Below are 12,305 nucleotides of genomic sequence, written 5' to 3'. Positions count from 1 at the left end.
TGGGACTACAGGCGCCCGCCACCTCGCCCGGCTAGTTTTTTGTATTTTTTAGTAGAGACGGGGTTTCACCGTGTCAGCCAGGATGGTCTCGATCTCCTGACCTCGTGATCCGCCCGTCTCGGCCTCCCAAAGTGCTGGGATTACAGGCTTGAGCCACCGCGCCCGGCCTGGTCTCCAACTTCTAGCCTCAAGTGATCTGCCTGCCTTGGCCTCCCAAAGTGCTGGGCTTACAGGAGTGAGCCACTGTGCTGGGCCTTTGCTTCATATTGTTAGTCCTAACTCTGACATCTGAATTCAGATTTGCAGTTCCTTCTATTCTAATGGGCTCATTAGAAATTCAAGATTAGTTACCTGGGGGACCAATTAATCTAATTGTGGAGCTCCATGCTGCTCAGGCCATTGACATGCAGTTTCATCTGAAATGAAGTAGTTATGAGCTTCTTCTAGCTACCTAGATACAGACTTGGGGAAGTCAAGCTTTGGTAGAAATGATGGTAGGATATTATGTATATTTGCCATGGTGCAGGGAAGAATATGGTCTTTGGGTATAGTCAGTCACAATCACAAGGGTACATGTAGAGGGATTTTCACTGAGACATTGTTTTTAATAGTGAAAGCTTAAAAACAATTTAACTCTCCAATGAGAGAAGATTGGTTCAATAAATTATGGTAGTATTCACACAACAAAATCATTGTATAAGTAAAAAAATAAAAAATGAGGAAGCAGACATGTTTATGTATGTATTCATCAATGTAAAAATATATGATTGGGTTATTTATTAACTTACATAGTTAATAAGTTGATATGTATGGTATAATTTCATTTTTTTTGACTAGTGTATCTTTTGTCATTTTATAGCTCCTCACTGCAGCTGCCCCCACCCTTCCCTTCAGTGACGATGTTTGCAGGCTTCAGGGGGACCAGGGAACAAAGCTGGGGCCTGGGAGCCCCACTATGCTACCAGCCAGGGAGAACTAGTCACAATTACAAATTATCACAACGATTAGCGCCTGTACTTGGGGGAGCTGCAAATTGAGGCGGCTCCATCTCCTCATTGTAAGGGCGTCTATTGGGCGGTGACCTTGCTCTGGAGACGATGATATTCCTTCAGCCTGAGGGAATTGATGTTGATGAACCCGGTGGCATCAATTGGCTTTAATCACCCTGCACGTTCCTGCTCACCAGCTCCTCGTTGTAGAGAGACAGTGGGGACTCCCAGCCAAGGATGTACACCTGGCCCTTCAGTAGGGACACCTGGCCCTTGAGTACGGACACCTGCACTTTCCCTTCCACTCGCTCCTGGGACTTGGCGATGCAGCGGTGGACAGACTCACACTCAGGGCTGTGCCAGAAAGCCAGCAACCGGTAGACACCAGCTCAGTAAATTTCGAGCCCAGGCTTTGTTTGATTTTGTGCACTTCCCGGTCCACGGTGAAGGCCTTGGTGTCTAAATCAGCGCGGTAAAGGATGGTACCTGCTGGGGCCCCGTAGATACCTCGGGACTTCATTCCAATGAAGCGGTTCTCCACGATGACAATGCCCACGCCGTGCTTCCCCTCGACTTTGTTCAGGTACATGAAGAGCTCCAAGGCGGTCTGGAGGGTGGCATTATCCTTGACGTTGGTCACCTTCATGGGGACCCCTTTTCTGAACTCGATCTCGAGAATGTCAGGGATGTTGGGGGCTTTGGCCGGGTCCTGGGTCTTCGTGTAGAGACCTGGAGGCGCTTGGTTCTTGGGATTCTCCAGGATTCCAGCCTCGTAGCTGATGTGCATGAGGTTCTCGTCCATGCTCCACGGGTTCTTGGGAGTGGCCAGGATGGGAATCCCGCGTTGCTTTGAGTATTCCATCAGGTCATTGCGGCCCTTGAACCGGTTGTAGAATTCGGGCATTATTCAGGGAGCAATGACCTTTATCTGTGGGGGCCAGCCAGTAGCAGGTGAGCTCAAACCGGACCTGATCATTCCCCTTTCCCGTGGTGCCGTGGTACACATACTTGGCCCCCTCCCGCTGGGCGACTTCCACTTGTTTGCAGGCGATGCAGGGCCTGGCCAGAGAGGTGCCCAGGAGGTAGCGGTCCTCATACAGTGTGCTGGACCGGATGGCCAGCCAGATGAACTCCACAAACTCCCTGCTGACATCCTCAATGAACACTTTTTTGACCCCAGGCTTCAGTCTTCCTGGCTTCCTGAAAGTCTTCCTTCTGGCCAATGTTGGCCAGGTAAGCAATGACGTCATAGCCTTGTTCCTTCAGCCACACAAGGATGCAGGAGGTGTCCAGGCGGCCACTGTAGGCCAGAACCACGGAGCCTTTGCTGGACATACTGTCTGGAGTCTGTCTCCACAGTGCAGTGAACTGCTTGGGCAGCCGTGGCAGGCGACAGAGCAGGATAATTTCATTTTTAGACAAATAAATGGGTTTATTTATTTGTGCGTCTTTTTAGAGATTAGAGGTGAGAATTTGGTATTGCTGTAATGGTGTTATGGTCAGGGATGCAGGGCTGTGAAGATTCTGTCATGCTGATCATGTGTCTTTCTCAGGGGGTTACCAGCCAAGCAAGTGATCCTCAAGGAATGATAGGAGATGGTATTGTTTATTAGTAACTGGATAAACACCTAGTTCACCTTGTGACCTTTCTCTTAAAAGATGGATAGAAGAGCATGGTTACTTCCAGAGACTTTTTCTTTAAGTGAAGCCTCCTGCGTCCAGGGTGGCTGGGTAAACAGAGTATACCCCTGCCTATTTAATTATAGTTACAGAGTAGATAGGACACACACACACACACGAACAACTCTCTTTGTATTCCTTGGTTTTCTTATCACTGAGTCATAGAAAGAAGTGAGCCAAAGGAGGACTTGGGGTCTTTAAGGAATAATAACTTGGTCCACCAGTTAAATATGGCCAAGTGGTCATTCTGAACTCTGGCCTATCAAATGACAAATGATCTCTTCCTAAGAGATGTTCAAGTGGGGGTGTGTGTGGGGTTAGTTGGGAGAGAAGCAGAAGGGTACATGCGTTTTTCTCAGAGTATGCATGTGTAGAAGAAAGATTGAAACTATTTGCATCAAAATGCCATAGTACTTTTTTTATGGGTGGTGGGATCACAGCTGATTATAATTTGTATAAATTATTGATTGTCTATACTTTCTAAGTTTCTTCAGTGAACGTAGATGTCTTGTATAATAAAAAGCCATTCATAAAAATTCAGCTTTAGTGTCATTTTAAGTAAACACTCCCACCTTCCATAACTAAACTCTCATATTTACATCAGCATGACAGTTTGCCTCTAATCATCTAGTGGCACTCTGAAAAGCTCCTTCCTTTTTCAACAGGAAAGTTCCTTTAGCACATTGTTCAGATAAGGCTTAAGCGAGATCTTATGAGCTCTGATTGGAACCGTTGCTGAATGGCCGTAATGCTGCTGTGCTGATGTGCCTGAGATGTGAGCACATACGAGGAAAATTATAACTTGATTGGAAACTTCAGGAGAGGCCACTGGGAGAAAGCGGCAAACCAATAATAATGATAATAAAAGTTCACGCTGAGCTAGGGCTCGCTGTGTAGCAGGGCCTGGTAAAAGCTCTACTTAACCAATTTGGTCCCCGCGACTCCATTAATTAGAAACTATTATAATCCTCATTTTGCAGAACAATCTCCAAGGGGTTAAAGGATTTGTTAAAGCTCACTAAGCTCAGAATTGGCTGAGGGGAAATCCAAACCCAAGCGTCTGTTGCCAGTATAAGACGTCCCGGCATCAACCCCTCTGCAGTATAAGGCTGGCTGCAGGTGGGACTCCTCATTCCATAGCTAACTCCTACTTGCTTTTCAGGTTAATCATGACCCCATCAGTGCAGCTCGGAGACTCCCAAATTTTATTCCATAGTATCCATGGCACTTGTCATACTGAGTTGTGATTTTTAAAAATAGTCTATTCCCTCTGCTAGGCTGTGAGATCTTTGAAGATGGAAGTGGTGACTTGGGATCGTCTCCCAGGCAATTACGTCATTGACTGACTCCTAGATGGTGCTCAATTAATATTGGGTAAATACTTAATCACCTGGGCATGGTGGGCACATCAACTTCACAAATTGCAAAATTCCACTGAATCAAAAGTAGAAATTGAAAATATACCTAAAGGATTGTCTAGATAGTGTCAAATCAGGACAGAAGGTGGCTCATTGAGTTGCCCATATGCATGGTTCTGGATTTGGTTATGGGCAGAATTAACTAGGTGTAATCTCTACTTTTTAAGAATTTATAGTCTAAGGATGCAGGTATGAAATTACCATTATACCTATCAGGACAACAGTGTTTTTGCTCTGGGTTGAATATCATGCTTTGTATTTTGTGGAATAGAGAAAAAACACAGCCACAATGTTAAAAAAAATTATAATTATTGAGTCAAAAACTATACTTGTTGCTTTTGTTTTTCTTTATGATTCTCTGCAGTATACACAAATAAATTTGTGGTTCCGTGCTTATAGTTAGCACTTCTCATCAGTAATTTTGATAGTTTTATTTTTATTTAAGTGCATTACATATCTTAGTCTTCGCAGTGGCACTCTGAGGAAGACACTACTTCATTGTTATTTTATTGGTGTGATTCCAGAGTTTGAGGAACAAAAAACACAATTCAATTTTAATTATTTTAATGATTTTAATCATTTTATCTGAAAAAGTAATAAAATAATATTTTAGAATTTTATTTTGAAAAAAACAAGATAAAAATGTTTCAGTGCATTCCAAATCCAACATAGCAACATACTATTAGCAAGTACTTTACTCAATTTTGCTTTTTCAAGTTAAACTGTCTGACCTTGTTGCTAAGCACCAGAAGGAAGAATCAGAAGGGAAGTATTTCTTGGAGGAGATGGCTTGAAGTTGGTCTTTGCAAGATTAAAAAAAAAATGTTTAATGTTTCTTAAAAGTGATTTCATTTTCAAGTCAAAAAATGTCTACAATTGTGCTTTTTTTTTGTTCTGTGTTGCTGAGTAGTCTGCAGATGGGCAGAGGATTCTGTGCAGAGGGACCGATTTGTGCATATACTACAATGTTTATTATTTTTAGAGGTTGTGCTCCATCACTGAGAATTAGGATGTTAATTTGATAAGTAAGGGACTCTCTCAATAATCTTCTATTTACTCCTAATATGTGGTGTTATATTTCTATACTTAAGACAGGCGGGGAAATTATATTTAGTGACTGTCAGTTGGAGGAAGTAAAAAAATGGAAACACATACAAAGTCTATTACAAGAGATCATTGAAAATTCTGAGGCAATGTAGTGGCATGCTGTCTTCTCCAGATTTTTCTTTAAAAAAGTAAATACTTGAAGATATATAAAGTTTGCAACAGTACTGGGAATGAATAAGAGTGTATATGAAGATATATAAAATTTGCAACAGTACTGGGAATGAATAAGAGTATAAATTAACATTTGAGAGTTCTCAGGAATTGAAAAACTGAGTGGATTAGATTGATAAACACTTCCCTAGGCTATGCATGCTGATTCCTTTGCATGAGAAGGGTTTGACTCATTTTATCTACCTTCTTCCAGCCCAGGAACAAAAAGGCTGTACTTGTCAAGCAGGTCACCCCCATACTGCACAGGAAATATTTTCTGAAGTAGAAAAGGTCTTATACCAGTGTCCCAGTGTTTCACCTCCTGCTCTAAACCAAGAAAACAAATCGTCTCTTCCTGCACTGATTTTAGCTTTTAGTACACAAAAACAGGGGAAAAGAGGATGTGAATTAATTCCTTGCATCCCCGGATATGCATTTTATTGCCTAACATGGAGAATTCAACAGCAAAAACAGAATATTTTAACATATTTCAGCAGAGCCACAAGGCATAAATGCTTGCTGCACACCATAAATTGGATTAAGGATACACTCATTACTATGTTTCTAAGTTTAGATTTGAGATAAGTCATCTAATGCCCCAAATGACCAATAAAGAGATGCTTAAGGACACACAATTTACCATGTCTGTTGGCAATGCTAGACTTAAAGAGATCTCAACTCAGTCAGACATAAATATAAGCAAATAAGCAATGAAAAACAAAATTGGGTCTATAAAATATTCTATAGCACCAAAAAGTTACGTTAATCTGAAGACTCAAAGGAAAAATATGCCTCTAAAAATTATTTGTGACAAGAAGTAGCAGAATAGCTAGATAATATCTGTTTAGTGTTCTCAGTAAAAGATATGAAGGCATGACCTTTATGAAGCATGAGCAACTAATAAAGAGAAAATGGTATGGGATAAAGAACAGCATGACAGAAGGTAGTTGTCATGCGATAAAGAATGGAAAGAATTTCAATACATAAGGGCAAAACTAAATTATCTATAGGAAGAAAAATTGGCTCTCTAGAAAATTTATCATGGAGATGAAGAAAAATGTTCAAAAGTTTCAGAAACTTAATGAGAAAAAGAATATAAAGAAAAAGCAAGAAAGCAAAACAATAGCAAATATTGAGAAATGGAGAGTCAACCTATGAATTTTAAGTGTTCCTAAATAAGATCAAAATTTTGTGTCTATAAAAATTCCCCTGATATATATAATTCTTATTATATATATATGAAATGCTCCTGATATGTATATTCTATATCTATTTTGCTGTATTTTAATGCTTCTGATATATACCAGAATTGATATGTATATATTTTAATATGTTCTGATATATCTGATGGTATATATCAGATATAGCAGGATATAGTAATATATTCTTAAAAAACATAACTACAGAAGTAAGCAATATGTTCTGATATATACTTATATATGTTTTTTATATATCAGAATATATATTTTACTAGCTATTGATGCTTCTGACATATATATATTCTGATATATATAAGAAGTATTAATATCCAGTAAAATAGACACCAAGTTTCCAGTTAAGTCTATAAATTATTAATATAAAGGGTCACTGTGTTCTAGGTGATATTAATGGTAATACATCTGTAGGCATCATGGAAGGCATTTTAAACTTCAAGGATAATGAAAATTCATGAGCAACAAGGTGGAAAGTAAGATGCAGTTTTTGTTCAAACGGACCCCAAGTGGGCTGACTTCACACTATTGAAATATGAATGCCAATAAAAAATGAGACATCATGAACAGAAAATACCCAGTAGAGTTACCATTCATGTTAAGCTATTAAGGCAACAGCTAGATTTATTTTTAAAAAATGCAAAGCCTCAGAATGCGTCTGTTATGTAAACGGTATGAAAAAAATAATTACTCAAAGGCATTCTTTAGTGAATTGAAAGGTTAATAATTCAAAACTGTATTATTTTTAAAGAATAGATAAGCCATTAGGTGAATTTTGAAACAGTATAAATATAGAGCTTAGAATAAAAAATACTTTAGTGTAACAAAGCAAAATATAAATGTTAAAAAATTATTAAAAAGCATAATTGTATAAATAAGCAATATTATAATACTAGTCTGGATTTTGAACAATTGATTACAGGCACTTTCGGTTCCAGTCACAATGGAGTAGCTAGTATTGAATTTAATCTCCCGTAGTAAACAACTATAAACTGGAAAATATACATGAAACAAGAGTTTCAGGCATTGCACACTGCATGGAGTTGAAATCTTTCAGTGAAGCATTCAAGGTAAGATCTACATTCACTCAGGTTTTCTGTTAGGGGCATTTCCCAGAGTTTAATGGTGATATGCCACTCAGGCAGAGAATCTTAGCCTCTCTGGACAGAGGAATCAGAGAGGGGAGTTTATGTTTGCTAAAACAGCAGCTGAATTGAAAGGGCGGAGTACCAGAGAAAAAGAGCTGCAAAGGAGATTCAGAAATTTGTGTAGGGGTTCCTCTTAGGGTCTTGACCAAATCCTAAATTGTGCAGAGACAGGATAAGACTGCTGAACAAGGCCTATAGGGCTAGCAGATAATTGCTGTTGAGGTAGAAGAGAGATTGCATAATGCTAAGGAGGTATTGGAGCCAGAGTAGGGTGATCTTAGTGTACATCCTGATCAAATTGAAGACCTCAGGGAAATAGTTTTCAGAGTAGGTGCCACATCCTAGGAATAATGGCTTTTAACAAACATGGAGGTCCTTAGGTATTTAGGACTAAATTCAAACTAAACCAAATCCTCAAAAAACCTAAAATCAGATACTTATAGGATCAAAGTGATTCACCAGTAATTTATTGTCTGTTAGACAAAATATAGCCCTTATTGAAGGAAGATGAAATAATCCAGAATCTACATAGTATTCTAGCTACAATGTTAAAAATATAATAAAAAATTACTAGATGTGTAAAGAAGAGATTGTGGCACATAACCAAGATAAAAATCAGTCAGTAGAAGAAGGCCCAGAGATGTTGAAGTGTAAAATTTGGAAAGACTTTAAATTACCATTATAAAAATATTATTTATAGCAGCATGATTTATAATCCTTTCCAACCCAGGTGTCCATCACTGACAGACTGGATTAGGAAAATGTGGCACATATACACCATGGAATACTATGCAGCCATAAAAATGGATGCGTTCATGTCCTTTGTAGGGACATGGATGCAGCTGGAAACCATCATTCTCAGAAAACTATCGCAAGAACAGAAAACCAAACACTGCATGTTCTCATGCATAGGTGGGAAATGAACAATGAGAACACTTGGACACAGGAAGGGGAACATCACACACTGGGGCCTGTCGTAGGGTGCGGGGAGAGAGGAGGGATAGCAATAGGAGATATACCTAATGTAAATGACAAGTTAATGGGTGCAGCACACCAACATGGCACATGTATACATATGTAACAAACCTGCACGTTGTGCACATGTACCCTAGAACTTTAATAAAAAATAAAATAAAAATATTATTTATATAAAACAATTTAGAGAAAAAATATATACAGTCAAACAGATGTGATGTTTTAGCAGAGAAACAAAAAGTATAAAAAATAATTAAATGGAAATTTTAGAACTAAAAATAATATCTAGAATAAAAAATTGAATGGGTTTATAAACAGAAGGGACTAGTAATCTTAAAGGGAAACATAAACTGAAGCAAATAGAAAAAAGATAATGTAAAAATTAAAATGAACAAACATAAAAAAATCCAGCATCTGTCACAACATTAAGTGGTTTAATATATATTTATTTGGAAACCCGTGAAGAAAGAAGAGACAGAATATAGTAGAAGAAGTGGATGCAAATTTCCTAAAATTGATGAACAACATCAAATTCAAAATGTATTCCTTTTTGCTTAGCAAAAAGAAACAAAGCAGGAGGTATCATGCTGCCCAACTTCAAACTGTACTACAAGGCTATAGTAACTGAAATGGCATAGTACTAGCACAATACCAGACATGTAGACCAATGGAACAGAATAGAGATCCCAGAAATAAGACCACATACCTACAACCATCTGATCTTTGGCAAAGCTAATAAAAACAAGTGATGGGAAAAGGACTTCCTGTTTAGTAAATGGTGCTGGGAGAACTGGCTAGCCATATGCAGAATATTAAAACTGGACCCCTTCCTTATACCATATTCAAAAATCAACTCAAGATGGATTAAAGACTTGAATGCAAAACCTGAAACCATAAAAACCCTAGAAGACAACCTAGGCAATACCATCTGGACATACAAACTGGCAAAGATTTCACAATGAAGATGCCAAAAGCAATTGCAACGAAAGCATAAACTGACAAATGCGATCTAACTAAGTTAAAGTTTTGCTTCTGCACAGCAAAAGAAATTATCAACAGAGTGAACAAACATCTTACAGAATGGGAGAAAATATTTGCAAACTGTGCATCTGACAAAGGTCTAATATCCAACATCTATAAGGAACCTAAACTAATTTACAAGAAAAAAAAACAAACCCCATTAAAAAGTGGGCAAAGGACATGAGCAGACAATTTTCAAAAGAAGACATACGTGTGACCAACAGCATATGAAAAAATGTTCAGCATCACTGATCATTAGGCAAATGCAAATCACAACTACAAGGAAATACCATCTAATACCAGTCAGAATGACTATTAATAAAAAGTCCAAAAAAAGCATGCTGGAGAGGTTGTGGGGAAAAGGGAATGCTTATACACTGTTGGTGGGATTGTAAATTAGTTAAACTACTGTGGAAGACAGTGTGGTGATTCCTCAAAGAGCTAAAAACAAAATTATCATTCGACCCAGCAATCCCATTACTGGGTATGTACCCAGAGGAATAGAAACTGTTGTATCATAAAGACTCATACATGCACATGTCCATTGCAGCTATTCTCAATAGCAAGGACGTGGAGTCAACCTAAATGTTCGTCAGTGGACATACACACCATAGAATGCTATGCAGCCATAAAAATGAATGAGATCATGACCTTTTGGAACATGGAAGGAGCTGGAGGCCATTATCTTTAGCAAACTAACACTGGAACAGAAAACCGAATACTGTATGTTCTCACTTATAAGTGGAAGTATATGATGTAAATGATGGAAGTATATGGACACATAGAGTGGACCAACAGACACTGGAGCTCCCACAGAGGGAGGAGAGTGGGAGAAGGAAGAGGAACAGAAAAAATGACTATTGTTACTAGGCTTAGTACCTGGGTGATGAAATAATCTGTACATCAAATGCCCATGACACGAATTTACCTACATAACAAACCTACATGTGCACCCCTGAACCTAAACTAAAATTTTAAAAAAGCTCAGCTTGGCACAGTGGCTCATGCCTCTAATCCCAGCACTTTGGGAGGCTGAGGTGGGCAGATCACTTGGGCTTAGAGGTTCAAGACAAGCCTGGGCAACTGTGAGACTCCAGCTCTAGGAAAAATACACACAACACAAATAGCCAGGTTTGGTGGTGCATGCCTGTAGTCACAGATACCCAGGAGACTGAGGTGGGATGATCACCTGAAACTGGGAGATTGAGGCTGCAGTGAGCCATGATCATGCTACTGCACTCCAGCCTGGGTGATAGAGTGAGATCCTGTCTCAAAAACAAACAAACAAAAATTGTTAAAAAAGTATCCTTTAAGCAGGATAAATACAAAGACTACACATTACTTTACAGGTTAGCTGGTAAAAAATAAAAGTATAAAAAATTATAATACCAGCCAGAGAAAGAGGACAAAATTTTTAAATAATAAAGTGACTTCTCATTGAAAACAAAAAGAAGCTAGAATAATAGAATGTGATCCTTAAAATCTTAAGGAAAAAAAGCTGTCACTGGAAATTCTACATCCAGTAAAAATGTTCCTTAAAAATGAAGATGAAATAAAAGAATTTTAAGATAAAGAAAAACCAGGACAATTTGTTGCTATTAGAAACATACTACAAGAAATAGTAGTAGGAAGTTCTTCAGGCTGAAGACAAATAATACAAGATGAAAGCATAGCTCTTCAGAAAGGAAAGCAGAGCACTGGTAAATATGTGCATTAAAAAGTTCATTAAAATGTCCTTAAATTTTTCAAAGTAGAAATAATGAAAAATGTGTGATAAGATTTATACAGATTTTAGAGTTAAAATATATGACAAAAGTGACAAAGGGCAAAGAAAGTTAAAAGGAATTTACTGATATAGGTTCTTACATTTTATGCTATGTCAAATAACATTAATTGTGAATTATGCTTGCAAAGGGTTAATAATTCATATTATGATCTCTAGCACCATGATGAAAGACAATACAAAGAAATATAGCCAAAAGACCAATAAAAAGTGAAAACAGAAGACCAAAAGAAGTCAATTTACCTATCCACAGCAGTAATTACATTAAATGTAAATGGACTAACTTTCTAGTTAAAAGACAGTTATTGTCAGATTGTATAGTTAAAAGACCCAGCTATATGCTGTTTACAAGACATAGCACCTTAAATAAAAGAACAGCATTGAGCTGAACATGAATAAATAGAAAAATATATATCATACAAATACTACCTCTAAGAAAAATAATGAAGCTACACTAATGTCAGACAAAAGGATTTTGAGACAAAAAGTATTACCAGATATCAGAAAAATTCTCTATAACAACGTTCCCCAATCCTTAGCCATGAACTAGTAGAACCAGACCATGGCCTGTTAGGAACCAGGTCGCTTAGCAGGAGTTGAATAGTGAGCAAGAAAGCATTGGAGCCTTATCTGCACCTCCTGTCAGATCAACAGCAGTATTAGATTCTCACAGGAGTGTGAACCCTATTGTATACTGTGTATGTGAGGGATCTAGGTTATGCACTCCTCATGAGAATCTAGTGCTTGATTCATCTTGAGACCACACCTGTGGAAAAAGTGTCTTCCATGAAACCAGTCCCAGGTGCAAAATACATTGGGAACCA

The 12,305-nt window shown here is 38.2% G+C and overlaps 1 pseudogene; it reads right to left on the bottom strand.

Annotated features, from left to right (window-relative positions):
- Positions 1–1,067: 1,067 nt before the first annotated feature.
- LOC112607154 lies at positions 1,068–2,324 on the bottom strand (annotated as a pseudogene).
- Positions 2,325–12,305: the final 9,981 nt, after the last annotated feature.

This window comes from Theropithecus gelada, chromosome 14 (genome assembly GCF_003255815.1).
Source record: "Theropithecus gelada isolate Dixy chromosome 14, Tgel_1.0, whole genome shotgun sequence".
NCBI classification, from domain to species: domain Eukaryota; kingdom Metazoa; phylum Chordata; class Mammalia; order Primates; family Cercopithecidae; genus Theropithecus; species Theropithecus gelada.
Note: the sequence above shows the minus strand (reverse complement) of the source record. Positions and strands in the feature narration are given on the sequence as shown.